Source organism: Rhinopithecus bieti, unplaced genomic scaffold, assembly GCF_001698545.2.
Source record: "Rhinopithecus bieti isolate Rb0 unplaced genomic scaffold, ASM169854v2 scaffold_12605, whole genome shotgun sequence".
In the NCBI taxonomy this organism is placed as follows: Eukaryota; Metazoa; Chordata; class Mammalia; order Primates; family Cercopithecidae; genus Rhinopithecus; species Rhinopithecus bieti.
The window spans coordinates 837,719-852,920 of record NW_016807279.1 but is presented as its reverse complement, the minus strand read 5'-3'; the positions used below and the strand labels follow the sequence as shown (position 1 = coordinate 852,920).

General features: G+C 40.2%; 1 long non-coding RNA gene across 1 annotated transcript; it reads right to left on the bottom strand.

Annotated features, from left to right (window-relative positions):
- Nucleotides 1-747: 747 nt before the first annotated feature.
- On the bottom strand, nt 748-11,094 carry LOC108535213 (uncharacterized). The gene is made up of 3 exons (XR_001887163.1): nt 11,043-11,094; nt 3,157-3,314; nt 748-824 (listed from the first exon to the last, which is right to left on the bottom strand). It is a non-coding gene; the product is annotated as an uncharacterized LOC108535213 (long non-coding RNA).
- Between the last annotated feature and the right edge of the window lie 4,108 nt (nt 11,095-15,202).

Below are 15,202 nucleotides of genomic sequence, written 5' to 3'. Positions count from 1 at the left end.
TCTACCAGCTCTCGAAGTGGGCTTGCCCAGCAAAGGGATTATGGCAATTTTCAGAAAGGGCAGACAGTAGAGCTGCTTCGGGGCAGGACTCCCAGCTGCTGGGCGAATATGCCCTTCAGAATGATAATGCACAGCATCCACAACAAGCAGTCAGTTGGGATTTAACTAGGTAAGTTCCTGTTCTAAGTATATGTATTCAATAATAGGCAAGTTATGTTTATTAGCAAGTGTGATAATATTCCCTCTGCTGGGAGAACTGAATGTGATGTTGTATCTGTGTTCCTTAGACACAGGCTGTAACAAGTGTGTCTTTTCTTGCATGAAAAAAATAAAAGCTGACAACCATGTTTTTACACAGTGTTAGGCTAATGAATTATTTCACTCATCTTGTAGTTTAGTAAATTCATTAACATGAAATGTAGTCCTAGAAAGTTATCATCAGATGGCAGCACACACATATAGTGAAGACTTCTTCCACTAAAAGAGAAAATACTGAAATTCTAAGTTAGGTTGTCATTCTAAAATTATTCTAATGTGTAGCTAAATAACTTACATAAAATCCTATTGAAAAAACAATGTTCACACTTTTTTTTGGTAATGTTTTGCATGTGAATATAGTGGCAGTCCTTTAAATTGATGTAGAGAATGAGAGGATGAAACAGTCTTAGGGAGATTAATTATCCAATATCTAATGATAAAGAGGTTCTACTTTTCACCTTACTTATAGAACAACTACTGCTGACAAGTACCTGAGAGCATATCTGTACCTCAGTTTCCTAATTTGTAAGTGGAGATAACAATAGTACCTCCATTTTGGAGTTGCTCTGAGGAAAAAGTAAGAAAAAATATTTGCAGAATTAGAAACAGATTCTAGTGTGTTGTGTTACTTATCAATTTTTATTATTCACAATTTTAAATATAGATACCCAATACTATACTTCTTTCCAATTATAGTTACCATTTATTAATTCAGCACATAGTACAGGATTTGTCTTATAATAATTTTATGGCATTGATTATCACATTAAACCTTTTGAACGAATGTTTAAATATGAATTATGAGTCAAAAACTGAGATATCAAGAGATAAAATAACATATCAGAGGTAAAACTACAAATAAATGATGTGATGGATTTCTATCTTGGTAGATCTACTGAAAACATTTCCTTAAGTCTTTACTACATCAGAAAGAGAGGCTAATCTGAATGTTATCAACTTTTGAATTTGTGAATTTAAGGAACTAGGTTTTATTTCTTCTGCCGTAATATTTAAGAGTAATTTCATTATTTAAATTTTTAGTTTATAAGTTGAGGATATTGCTAGATGTGATTGTAAAAAATAATCTAGACTCATCATGGAAATTTTAATAGGATCATGTGTTTGATATTTACTCTTCCTCTATAGAACTGGAGTAAAGATGCTGCACAAAGGCCAGAATGATGTCAAAGTAGTGTAAACTAATACAGATCAAAAAACAGGAGTGGAAAATTGCAAGTAGGGATATGCAGTGGGTTCATATATGGCCCATCTTTGGGCTCAAAACTCTCCAGGGGTTGTTAATTTCCCAGCAAGAGTAAGTAACATCATGCAGTCTGTATTTGCATTTGTACCCATACTTGACAGTGAAATGTGGCCTAATACACAAGGTTTTTAAAATTATCATTATTATTTAATTTGAATATTCACATTTATAGGTTCCAAATTCAGGTCACCAAGGATAAGGGAATCAAAGCTCTAAAAATTATAGAATATTTGAGCAATGCAATAATGACTGGACAGGTAGCTAGATGCTTAGATGGTTTCCACTCAATGCAGTTATCTCAGCTACCCACAGTGTATTACCACTAGGATTTCTTTAGCTTTAGGAATTGTCCATATGCAATTCTTCTGATCTACCCATAAGAACATTTTTAAGGGCTCAAAGGTGAGCCCATCTCATGGCAACATGACAACCATGTAAATTAGGTTCACTGCTAGTTTTCAGAAAAGCCATTAGTACTTTATTATTAGATATTAAAAGTATCTACAAGAATATTTCATTATAAAATAATAATAAGTACTAATGGAACTATATCTACAGATTATTGGTAATTTTTGAGCAATATCATTGACAAATTAATTTTCAGTAGCATAACTGAATAAAACTAAGCTCTTTTAGCTGTTCTCCAAAACTCATATGACAAAACGATTTCACCATACTGTATGCTTTAGCATTTGTAACTCATCAATATTTTTTTTATTTTTCAAGTGTACTACTTGTATATAGACAAATATATGACCTTATTTCATCACACATCCACCTTAAAAATACACAGCAAGTAAAAGTAGCTCTTAAAGGACTTTAGAAAGCAACATTGGGTGCAGGAACTAAGAGGACTGGCTGGTATTTTTCATCAGTAATAGGTGGTGGTGGCTTTCCACTGTGGACACAGCTCAACACAGCCCTACCAACCTGACTCTGCAGATCACCAAATGGCTACCATTACACTGAAAAGTGTAGGGAAAATATTGATTTGTTTATTTTCTGTGAATTGAGCTAACTTTCCTCACTAGTCTTATTGCTAAATAGTGAAGAAAAAACATTTTGAAAAAAAAAATAAATTTGAATTCAGTGTAGCAAATTTGGTCTAATGCAGTACAATACTTTTTAAAATTTGTCTTTGCAAATTAAAGTAAAATACTGTTCTCTTGGATTTTCTCTACCTCTTGTTAACTCTTGAGCACCCTTAGCAATTTTGTGTGCCGTTTCTATGGTAACTGAAAAGTTATTAACCCAAGCCATATTAAAGGACATGGGCTCTAGCAGTTTGATTTATTTACCAACGACACATTGTAAAACCATTAACTCAAGTCTTCCCTCAAAGTTTGCTTACTCCTTATTCTCTGAGGAAAGTATACAAGTACTCCCAATTTTCTAGCTGCTCCCATACCTATGTAAATATTTCTAAAGCTCACTACCCCATTGAGGATGGGAACTACCAGAGATAGAGGATGAACAGGTAGGGCAGGAAATTAAAGTTCTTTTTTTTTAACTTTCTTTCTCTTCCTTGTCTTCTCTTCACAATCCCTTGTGATAGAATGTTAGGCTTTTGAATTACTTAAATTCATATTCTCCTAAAATGGGACAGAAATCTGAATGGCCTTTTGAAGACTTACATTGCCTATCACAGAGAAGCAACACTGTAAGCTGAGTTGGCTACTGTTGGTGGTGGTTGTAAAGACAGGAGATGAATACACCGTCATGTGTTTTCCTTAGCCGCATTGATTTCCTTGGTGTAGGTAGCAGGGTGTTTTTCAGAGAAGAAACTCAAATACTGTGTAGAGAAAGGCAAGTCCATCATTAGGTAGACTTCCTGGATTTAGTTTTCACATACCTTGGGACACTCTGAACTGGAAGACATGGCCACTGTACCAAAAAGTACTTGAGATGTGGGAGGAGGTGGAGTGGTGGGTGAGTATTGGACTGAAAAACTGTGGCCCTGGGAAACAGTGTGGGACTGGGTTCAATAAGTTGACAATTTGAATCTTCCCTGGCCCAGAGAAAGGAGGATCATTCCTGAATACCATGCTGGATGAAAAGCTCACACCACAGGTGGTGGATGGTTAAACAGAACAGATGCTTATCTCATGGTCCTTACATAATGAATACAATGGCTTCAGAGTAGCCAGGGACCCTGTTACAATTCTTAAGCTTCTCTGATTTGGTTTCACTTATGTCCATTAGCTTGAAAGAGGCAGAGACTGAAAGGTTAGTTGTTCTGATTTCAAAGCTTGCTTATCATCTCCTGCTATCAACTTATCACTGAACCTGAGCACCACATACTCATTTATCAATGAGAAAGAAAGAAGATTGCCAACAGGGATATAACAGAGTTTACCCTCTCTAGATGTTGCTTAGATGATCAGAGAAGCATTTGTAAAATAAAATGAGAAAATATTCTTGTAGAGTGTGGCCCAGCCCTGTTTCCCTTTTTCAGAGAGTAAACGTCTGTCGAGGAAATATACAATTGTCATCTTATCCTGTCTCATGATCAAATGTATTTGAAGGTTGGTACAATGAGTCTAAAAATTTTCAGCGTGAGGAATGGACATAAAGATATAGCAGGTAACCTTTATAAAAAGCTAAGCCTGTGTGTTAGCAAATACATGTATTTTTAAGTGACTGGCTTATTACAAACTTACACTTGACCTACTGAGTTCCTCTTATAATTCAGATCCCACTGAAGTGTAATTCCCTTAATATGTGACTTATAGAAGATGCTTAACCTCTAAAAAAGATTCTCTTTTACCAAACTCTAGCCTGGCTCAAAGGAGCCTATTTCTTGAATATACCTGCCAATTTTGGCCTATAAAGACTTGAAAACACACTTCGATCATTTCAAACAGTTTAAGGCTGCATCCGTAGGATGATATTAGCCTTTCTTAAAGTGCATTCCTGAAAAAACTCAAGATCATCAAAAGTTTGTTTCAGCCAACACCTGAAGATTAGGGTCCCTGTGTCACAGTGTCTGTGGGAAAAGTGTAGCCTAATTCCCACAAGTGCCAGTTAGTGCCAGTTAGCAAACCCAGGTGTGTTTTCCATGGACAAACTCCCCACTTTTAAATTTGTTTTCTTTCTCATTTCTCTGGCACTATTGAGCTTCCACTCACCCGCTCCCTATTTCCTCACCCTCCCTTTATAATGCCAGTCACTCTGTATGAATCTAAGTTGACTTGAGTTCACACTGGATTCTTTTCCGTACTGCAATAGTCATTACCGACTCAAGTATTTTCTCAACAATTTAACTAATGTTTGGCTGTGTTTCTCATTGACATCCCTTAGTTCCATTTTCCTTCATTTGGTTTCTCAAGAAGCCACAAAATCAATCTCATTTTTAAGTTACATTTGTAATGTATGTAAATAATAAAAACAACAGCTTCTGCCTCTTTTCCAATAGTGGAATTCCTGTAAAATTTACCATTTATCATTTTTAAATTATGTAGCATTAGTGATCAGGAACATAAAGTACATTGATATTATTTTGCAACCATCTCACTGTCTACAGAGCTTTTTCATCTTTGTCAACTGAAAATGTGCAAATTAAACAATAACTGCTCATTTTCCCTTTCCTCAGCTCCTGGAGACCACATTTCGCTTTTTGTTTCTATCAATTTGATACTCTAGGTACCTCATATAAGTGTACTCATATAGTGTTTGTCCTTTTGTAACGGGCTTATTTCCCTCAACATAATATCTTCAATCCGTGTTCATCCATGTTGTAATGTGTTGGAACGTCTTTTATTTTGAAGGATGAATGATATTCCACTGTGTGTATATAGCACGTTTGGTTTATACATTCGGCTGTCAATGAACATTTGGGTTGTTTTCACGTTTGGCTATTGCAAATTATGCTGCTATGAGCATAAGTGTACAAATACAAGCATACCTTGTTTTACTGCACTTCACTTTATTGTGTTGTACAGATACTGCATTTTTTTTTTTTTTTTTTTTTTTTTACAAATTAAAGATTTTGGCAGCTCCGCATCAAATAAGTCTCTAAGGACCATTTCCCAATGGTATGTGCTCCCTTCACATCTCTGTGCCACATTCTCACAATACTGTAATTCTCAAAATATTTCCAACTTTTTCATTATTATTATACTTGCTACAGTGACCAGTGATCCCTGATGTCACTATTGTAATAGTTTTGGGGTGCCATGGACCACACCCATATAAGATGGTAAATTTAATTAATATATATTGTGTGTGTTCTGACTGCTTCAACAATAGGCAGTTGCTATATGTTGTCCTCTCCTTGGACCCCCCTATTTCCACAGAACAATATTAAAATTAGGCCAAGTCATAACCCTCCAATGTTCTCTAAGTATTCAAATGCAAGGAAGAGTTGCAAGTCTCTCACTTTATATCAAAAGGCTAAACTGAGTAAGCTTAGCGAGGAAGGCAGGTTGACAGCTGAGACAGGTCAAAAGTTAAACCTCTTGTGCCGGTTAGCAAGTTGTGAACGCAAATAAAAGTTATTGAAGGAAATTAAAAGTGCTACTCTAATGAGCACACGAATAATATAAAAGCAAAACAGCCTTATAGCTGATATGGAAAAAGTTTTAGTAGTCTGGACAGATCAAACCAGCCACATTTCCTTAAGCAAAGCCTAATACAGAGCAAGGCCCTAACCCTCTTCGATTTTATGAAGACTGAGAGAGGGGAGGAAGTTGCAGAAGAAAAGTTTGAAGCTAGCAGAAGTTGCTACAGGAGGTTTAAGGAAAGAAGCCATCTTCGTAAAGCAAAAGTACGAAGTGAAAGAGCAAATGTTGATGGAGAAGCTACAGCAAGTTATCCAGATCTAACTAAGATAATTAATGCTGGCAGGCCGTGGTGGCTCACACCTATAATCCCAGTACTTTTGGAGGCTGGAGTGGGCAGATTGCTTGAGGCAAGGAGTTCAAGACCAGCCTGGACACCATGGTGAAACCCCATTTCTATTGAAAATACAAAAATTATCCAGGTATGGTGGTACACTCTTGTAATCTCAGCTTCTTGGGAGGCTGAGAACCGAGAACTGCTTGTACTTCAGTGTGTTTTTGTGGTGGATGGTAACAGTTTTTCCTTTCCATATTTAGTGCTTCCTTCAGGAGCTCTTAAAAGGCAGGCCTGGTGGTGATGAATTTCCTCAGCATTTGCTTGTCTGAAGACGATCTTATTTCTCCTTCACCTATGAAGCTTGGTTTGGCCAGATACGAAATTCCGGGTTGGACATTCTTTTATTTAAGAATGTTGAATCTCTTCTGGCTTACAGAGTTTCTGCTGAGAGGTCCGCTGTGAGTCTGATGGGTTTCCATTTGTAGGTGACCTAGCCTTTCTCTTTGTCGGCCTTAACATTTTTTCTTTCATTTCAACCTTGGAGAATCCGAGAATTAGATGTCTTGGGGTTGATCTCGTGGAGTATCTTAATGGACTTCTCTGGATTTCCTGAATTTGAATGTTAGCCTGTCATGCTAGGTTGAAGTCCTCCCGGATGACATCCTGAAGTATGTTTTCCAACTTGGTTCTGCTCTCCTGTCTCTTTCAGTTACCCCAGTCAGTCATAGGTTTGTTTGTTTGTTTGTTCATTTGTTTTTCACATAATCGCATATTTCTCAGAGGTTTTGTTCATGTCTTTTCATTCTTTTTTCTCTATTCTTTTCTGCTTGTCTTATTTCAGAAAGATAGTTTTCAAGCTCTGAGATTCTTTCCTCCGCCTGGCCTATTTGGCTGTTGATACTTGTGATTGCACTGTGAAGTTTTCTTGTGTTTTTCAGCTCCATCAGGTCATTTATATTCCTCTCTAAACTGGTTATTTTGGTTATCATCTCCTGTAATGTTTTATCATGATTATTAGCTTCTTTCCATTGGGTTAGGACATGCTCCTTTAGCTCAGTGAAGTTCATTACTACCCACCTTCTGAAGCCTACTCCTGTCAATTCAGCCATCTCAGTCTCAGCCTAATTTTGTGCCCATGATAAAGAGGTGGTGTGATCATTTGGAGGAGAAGAGGGGCTCTGGCTTTTTCAATTTTCAACATTTTTATATTGATTCTTTCTCATCTTTGTGGTCTTATCTGTCTTTGATCTTTAAGGTTGCTGACCTTTGAATGGTGTTTGTGTGGGATCTTTTTTGTTGATGCTGCTATTGTTGTTGATTTCTATTTGTTTGTTTTTCTTTCAACAGTCAGACCCCTCTTCTGTAGGGCTGCTGTGGTTGGCTGGGGGTCCGCTCCAGACTTTAATCACCTGGGTACCCCCTGCACTTGGAGGTATTACCAGTGAAGCTGCAAAGCAGTAGAGATGGCAGCCTACTCCTTCCTCTTAGAGCTCCATCTCAGAAGGGCACCGACCTGATGCCACCCCCAAATGCTATTACAGCAAGTGCCTGGAGATCCCTATTGGGAGGTCTCACTCAGTCAGGAGGAATGGGATCAGGGACCCGCTTAAAGAAGCAGTCTGGCTGCCCGTTGGTGGAGTAGGTATGCTGCACTGAGGGGAAAGCCCTCTCCTCCAGACCACCTGAACTCTCCAGATCCAGCAGGCAGGAAAGCGTAAGTCACTGAACTGCAAAGATGATGGCCACCCCTCCCTTGAGGGACTCCACCCAGAAAGACCAGAGTTCTGTCCATGAAACCTTGGCGAGAGTCACTAAAATTCTTGAAGGGAGGCCCTGCGCATTGAGGAGGGATAGACTGGGGTCTCACTTAAAGAAGCAGTCTGGGCCAGGCACTGTGGCTCACACCTGTAATCCCAGCGCTTTGGGAGCCCGAGGTGGGCGGATCACGAGGTCAGGAGTTCAAGACCAGCCTGGCCAATATGGTGAAACCCCATCTCTATTAAAAATACAAAAATTAGCTGGGTGTGGTGGAGGACACCTTTAGTCCCAGCTACTCAGGAGGCTGAAGCAGAAGAATCACTTGAACTCGGGAGGCAGAAGTTGCAGTTAGCCAAGATACTGCCACTGCACTCCAGCCTGGGCAACAGAGTGAGACTCCATTAAAAAAAAAAAAAAAAAAAAAAAAAGCAGTCTGGCCATGATCTGCCACAGCAGCTGTCCTCTGCTCTGGGGAATTGCTCCTGGTCTGGACCACCCGAACTCCCTGGAGCCGGCAGACCAAAACAGCAAACTCAGGTTGCAGAGATAGCAGCCGACCCTCCTCCAGGGAACTCGAACATCTCATAGAGTATCCAGCCTGCTGCTTCTGGCCAGCTGGAATTCCAAGCCAGTGGGTCTTAACTTGGGAGCAAGGCCTGCTGAACAATGCCACTTGGCTCCTAGACTTCAGCCCCTTTCCTAGGAGAATGGACAGATCTGCCTCACCAGAATTCCCAGGGCCCCAGTATGCAAAAATTCCTGGGTCTCTGTGTGTGCCTGAGTGACCTCCAGGAGTCTGCACAGCTCTGTGCTTTGAACCTAATGCCCTGGTGGTATTGGCTCACAAGGGGATCTCTTCATCTGCAGGCTGCAAGATCCATGAGAAACATGTGGTTTCCTGGCCCAGGTCACACAATCACTCACCGCCTCCCTTAGCTGGGGGTAGGGGTTCCCCTGATTCCACGACACTCCTGGGTGGGCCATCACCCCACCTGCCTTTCCTCACTCTCTGTGGGTCATGCTGACCACCTAGTCAGTCCCAAAGTGAGAACCTGGTTAACCTGGTTACCTCAGTTGAAGGTATAGAATTCACTCGCCATTTTCATTCTTCTCCATGAGAGCTGCAGACCACAGCTGCTTCTAATCAGCCATCTTCCCGAACATTTTTTTTTTGAGACACAGTCTTGCTCTGTCGCCCAGGCTGGAGTGCAGTGGTATGATCTCAGCTCACTGCAACTTCCACCTCCTGGGTTCCAACGATTCTCCTGCCTCAGCCTTCTGAGTAGCTGGGATTACAGGCACACGTCACCATGCCTGTCTAGTTTTTATGTTTTTAGTAGAGACAGCATTTCACCATGTTGGCCAGGCTGGTCTGGAACTCCTGACCTCATGATTCACCTGCCTTGGCCTCCCAAAGTGCTGAGATTACAGGCATGAACCATCGCACCCAGCCCGGAACATTTTTTTACAGCATGTTTTTCTGAATATTTTATGCCCTCTGTTGAGATTAAATGCTGACAAAATAATATTGCTTTCAAAATGTTACTGGTCATTGACAATGCAACTGGTCACCCAAGAGCTGTAATGTAGTTGTACAAGGAGATTAATACTATTTTCATGCCTGCTAACACAACATCAATCCTGCAACCCATGGATCAAGGAGTAATTTTAATTTTCAAGTCTTATTATTTAAGAAATACATTTTGTAAAGCTATAGCTGCCACAGACAGTGATTTCTTTGATCGATCTGGGTACAAATTATATCCCTTATAAGAAAGAGATTCAAGTTGCTTCAAAAATTAAGATAATTTGTGAGAACGTGTATTAGTGTGTTCTCACACTGCTAAGAAAAACATACCTGAGACTGGGTAACTTATAAAGGAAAGAGGCTTAAATGGCTCAAAGTTCCACATGGCCAGGGACACCTCGCAATCATGGTGGAAGGCAAAGGAGGAGCAAAGTCACCTCTTGCATGGCAGCAGGCAAAAAGAGCCTGTGCAGGGGAACTCCCCTTTATGAAACCATCAGGTATCGTGAGACTTATTCACTGTCATGAGAACAACACAGGAAAGAACCATCCCCATGATTCAGTTACCTCCCACTGGGTCCCTGCCATGACATATGGGAATTATGAGAGCTATAATTCAAGATATGATTTGGATGGGGACACAGCCCCACATATCTCAGAAATGTGAGACAAACTAATACTTCCCACTCCCCTCCTTATGACTAACTACAGCCTTTCAATCATGGAGTGTTTCAGCAGCACAGGAATCTCATGGCATATGCCAGAATCACTGTCAGGGGGAAGAAACAGACTACAACCCTCTCATCTCCAGCGTCTACCCCTTCTCTGTGGCAGTGTTATTTTCAACATATTATTATAGATTAAATCACATGGTAGATTACACTGCAAAACGTTAAAGACATTGAAAATAATCAATTAAATATAATTATTTAATTATAAAACATAAAATGTTTATGCATGTAAACATTATAAAATTATTAAAATTATAAAACATGGTTTTATTAGGGAGACCACTATTGGATATATAACAACTGTAATTAGACATTATCCCTAGACTAATGAAAAGATTTGTTTAATGAAAACTCAGTAATTGGTTGCCCTAGTCATAATCTTTTATGTCCTACTGACTTTTGTTTTGTTTTGTTTTGTTTTGTTTTGTTTGTTTGTTTGAGACAGAGTCTCGCTCCATCACCCAGGCTGGAGTGCAGTGGCAAGATCTTGGCTCACTGCAAGCCCTGCCTCCCAGGTTCACGCCATTCTCCTGCCTCAGCCTCCCGAGTAGCTGGGACTACAGGTGCCCGCCACCACGCCAAGCTACTTTTTTGTATTTTTAGTAGAGACGGAGTTTCACCATGTCAGCAGGATGGTCTCGATCTCCTGACCTCGTGATCCACCCACCTGGGATTACAGGTGTGAGCCACTGCTCCCTGCTGTCCTACTGAAAGTTTTGAGCTCTGTAAAAATAAAAAGTCAAACAGGAAAATAAGACTCCTGTCTATTGCAAGACAATTATGCAGGCATATAGAAAGTTATTTTTCAATTTTTAAGGACCTCTTGTAAGGCAAATATGGTAGTAACAAGTTTTCTTAACATTTGCTTGCCTGAAAAGGATCTTATTTCTCCTTTGCTTAAGAAGCTTAGTTTGTCTGGATGTGAAATTCTTGCTTGGAACTTCTTTTTTTTAAGAATGCTGACTAGGCATCCAATCTCTTCTGGCTTGTAGGGTTTCTGCTGAAGGTTCTGCTGTTAGTATAAAGTCCCTGTGTAGGTGACCTGCCCCTTCTTTCTAGCTGCCTTTATAGCAACATGGATGGAGCTGGAGGCCATTATCCTAAGCAAACTAATGCAGGAACAGAAAAACGAATACTGCAGGCTCTCACTTAAAAGTGGGATCTAAACATTGAGTACTTATGGAACAAAGAAGGGAACAACAAACACTGGGGCCTACTTAAGGGTGGAGGGTGGGAAGAGGGTGAGGAATGAAAAACCACCTATTGGGCATTATACTTATTACCTGGTTGATAAAATAATCTGTACAGCAAAACCCCATGACATGCAATTTACCTATATGACAAACCTGCACATGCACCCCTGAACCTAAAATAAAAGCTTAAAAAAAGACAGAACCAAGGAAGAAATGATGCTTTAAAAAGACTAATGAGCTATCAATGGCAATCTAAAATAAATTCTAAGGTGCTAATTTTAAAAAAAAGAAAATTTTTAGAATGCAAAAGTTTTTTAGACCTTTACATTAATAGCTTTAAATGAGATATTAATTGTTTCATAAAAAGTAAGTATTCGTATTTACTAAAGTATTAGTCTGTTTTGTTCCTAAAATAATTGATGAAATTTGTTTATATTAATATATATTATTGGTCATTTCAGCACCCAGAATTCTGTACATAGGCTAATGAAAGATAGATTTTACATATATTGCCAACAGAAAAATGAAACCAAGACAAATTGAACAAAATTTTCTGTCTTCTACTAGAATGAATAGTAGATTCTATTCATATCTGTAACTCACTTCAATGCCAGGAGCATCCTGATTTCAGAGAACTTAAAACTTGGAAAAAACAAAGTGCGTCTGAAATAAGCCTGTATTAGTACATTTTCATGCTGCTGATAAAGACATACCCAAGACTGGGAAGAAAAAGAGGTTTAATTGGACTTACAGTTCCACATGGCTGGGGAGGCCTCAGAATCATGGTGGGAGGCGAAAGGCACATCTTATGTGTCAGCAGCAAGAGAAAATGAGGAAGAAGCCAAAGTGGAAACCCTTGATAAATCCATCAGATCCTGTAAGACTTATTTACTATTGTGGGAATAGCACGGGAAAGAACAGCCCCCATGATTCAACTACCTCCCCGTGGGTCCCCCGACAACAGGTAGGAATTCTGGGAAATACAATTCAAGTTGAGATTTGGTGGAGACAGCCAAACCATATCACTCCACCCCTGGACCCTCCAAATCTCATGTCCTCACATTTCAAAACCAACCATGCCTTCCCAATAGTCCCCCAAAGTCTTTTTTTTTTCTTCTTCTTTTTTTGGAGACAGAGTCTTGCTCCGTTGCCCATGCTGGAGTGCAGTGCCATGATCTTGGCTCACTGCAACTCTGCCTCCTGTGTTCAAGCAATTCTCCTGCCTCAGCCTCTCGAGAAACTGGAACTACAGGAGCATGCTGCCATACCTGGCTATTTTTTTGTATTTTAGCAGAGATGGAGTTTCACCCTGTTGCCCAGGCTGGTCTTGAACTCCTGAGCTCAGGAAATCCACTCGCCTAGGCCTCCCAAAGTGCTGGGATTACAGGCGTGAGCCACTGCACCCAGCCCACAGTCTTAACTCATTTTAGCGTTAACCCAAAAGTCCACAGTCCAAAGTCTCAACTGAGACAAGGCAAGTCCCTTCTGCCTAAGAGCCTGTAAAATCAAAAGCAAGCTAGCTCTTTCCTAGATACCAGGAATTACCAGGTATTGGGTAAATACAGCCATTCCAAATGGAAGGAACTGACCAAAACAAACGGGTTACAGGGCCCATGCAAGTCCGAAATCCAGCGGGGCAGTCAAACTTTAAAGCTCCAAAATGATCGCCTTTTACTCCAGGTCTCATATCTAGGTTACTCTGATGCAAGAGGTGGGTTCCCATGGTCTTGGGCAGCTCTGCCCTGTGGTTTTGCAGGGTACAGCCACCCACCTGGCTGCTTTCACAGGCTGGCATTGAGTGTCTGTGACTTTTCTAAGCACATGGTTCATGCTGTTGGTGGATCTACCATTCTGGGGTCTGGAGGATGGTAGCCCTCTTCTCACAGTTCCACTAGGCAGCACGCCACTGGGAACACTGTGTGGGGGATCCGACCCCACATTTCCCTTCTGCACTGTGCTAGCAGAGGTTCTTCATGAGGGCCCTGCCCCTGCAGCAAACTTTCGTCTAGTCATCCAGGCGTTTTCATACATCTTCTGAAATCTTGGCGGAGGTTCCCAAACCTCAATTCTTGATTTCTGTGCACCCACAGTCTCAACACCATATGGAAGCTGCCAAGGCTTGGGGCTTCCACCCTCTGAAGCCACAGCCTGAACTGTATGTTGGCCCCTTTCAGCCAAACCTGGAGCAGCTGGGACACAGGGCGCCAAGTCCCTAAGCTGCACACAGCATGGGGACCCTGGGCCTGGACCATGAAACCACTTTTTCCTCCTGGGTCTCTGGGCCTGTGATGGGGAGTGCTGCCATGAAGCTCTCTGACATGGCCTATTGACATTTTCCCCATGGTCTTGGGGATTAACATTAGTCTCCTTGCTACTTACACAAATTTTTGCAGCTGACTTGCATTTCTTCCCAGAAAATGTTTTTTTCTTTTCTATTGCATTGTCAGGATGGAAATTTCTGAACTTTTCTGGTTCATTTCCCTTTTAAAACTGAATTCCTTTAGCAGTACCCAAGTCACATCTTGAACGCTTTACTGCTTAGAAATTTCTTCTACCAGATATCCTAAATCATCTCTCTCAAGTTCAAAGTTCCACAGATCTCTAGAGCAGGGGCAAAATGCCACTAGTTTCTTTGCTAAAACATAACAAGAGTCACCTTCACTCCAGTTCCAAACTAGTTCCTCATCTCCATCTGAGACCATCTCAGACTGGACCTTATTGTCCATATTGCTATCAGCATTTCGGTCAAAGCCATTCAACAAGTCTCTAAGAAGCCCCAAACTTTCCCACATTTTCCTGTCTTCTCCTGAACCCTCCAAACTGTTCCAACCTTTGCCTGTTACCCAGTTTCAAAGCTGCTTCCACATTTTCAGGTATCTTTCCTGCAATGCCCCACTTCTGGTACCAATTTATTGTATTAGTCCATTTTTACCCTGCTGATAAAGAACGTGCCCAAGACTGGGAATAAAAAGAGGTTTAATTGGACATAAAGTTCCACATGGCTGGGGAGGCCTCAGAATTATGGTGGGAGGTGAAAAGTGCTTCTTACATCGTGGCAGCAACAGAAAATGAAGAAGAAGCAAAAGCGGAAACCCCCGATAAACCCATCAGATCTCATGAGACTTATTCACTATCATGAGAATAGCACAGAAAAGACTGGCGCCCATGATTCAATTACCTCCCCCTGGGTCCCTCCCATAACACATGGGAATTCTGGGAGATACAATTCCCAGAATTTGGGAGAGCCGAACCATATCAATGCCTAATATCACTTCAAGTGTTTGAAATATTGTCGATTCCTTGTCCAAAACAATTCAAATTAAGATATATGACAATAAGTATAAAGATAAGAAGGAAAGAGAAATCTAATTATTTTGACATTAAGCAAATTATTTAAGTCATTTGTACATTCATTATTTCAAGATTTTTCTTAAATTCGTAGGAAACCTCAGCAAGGAAGACATATTTAAGATCAACCTATCAACATAAACAGTGCTTTTATATATTGGCAAAACTATAAGACAATATTATAAAATCAAATTATGATTTAAAACAACAATGAATACCCTAAAAACTGTGATGATTACTTATTTGGACAATTAATTCTACTAGAATTTTTAGTCATGCTTCATTT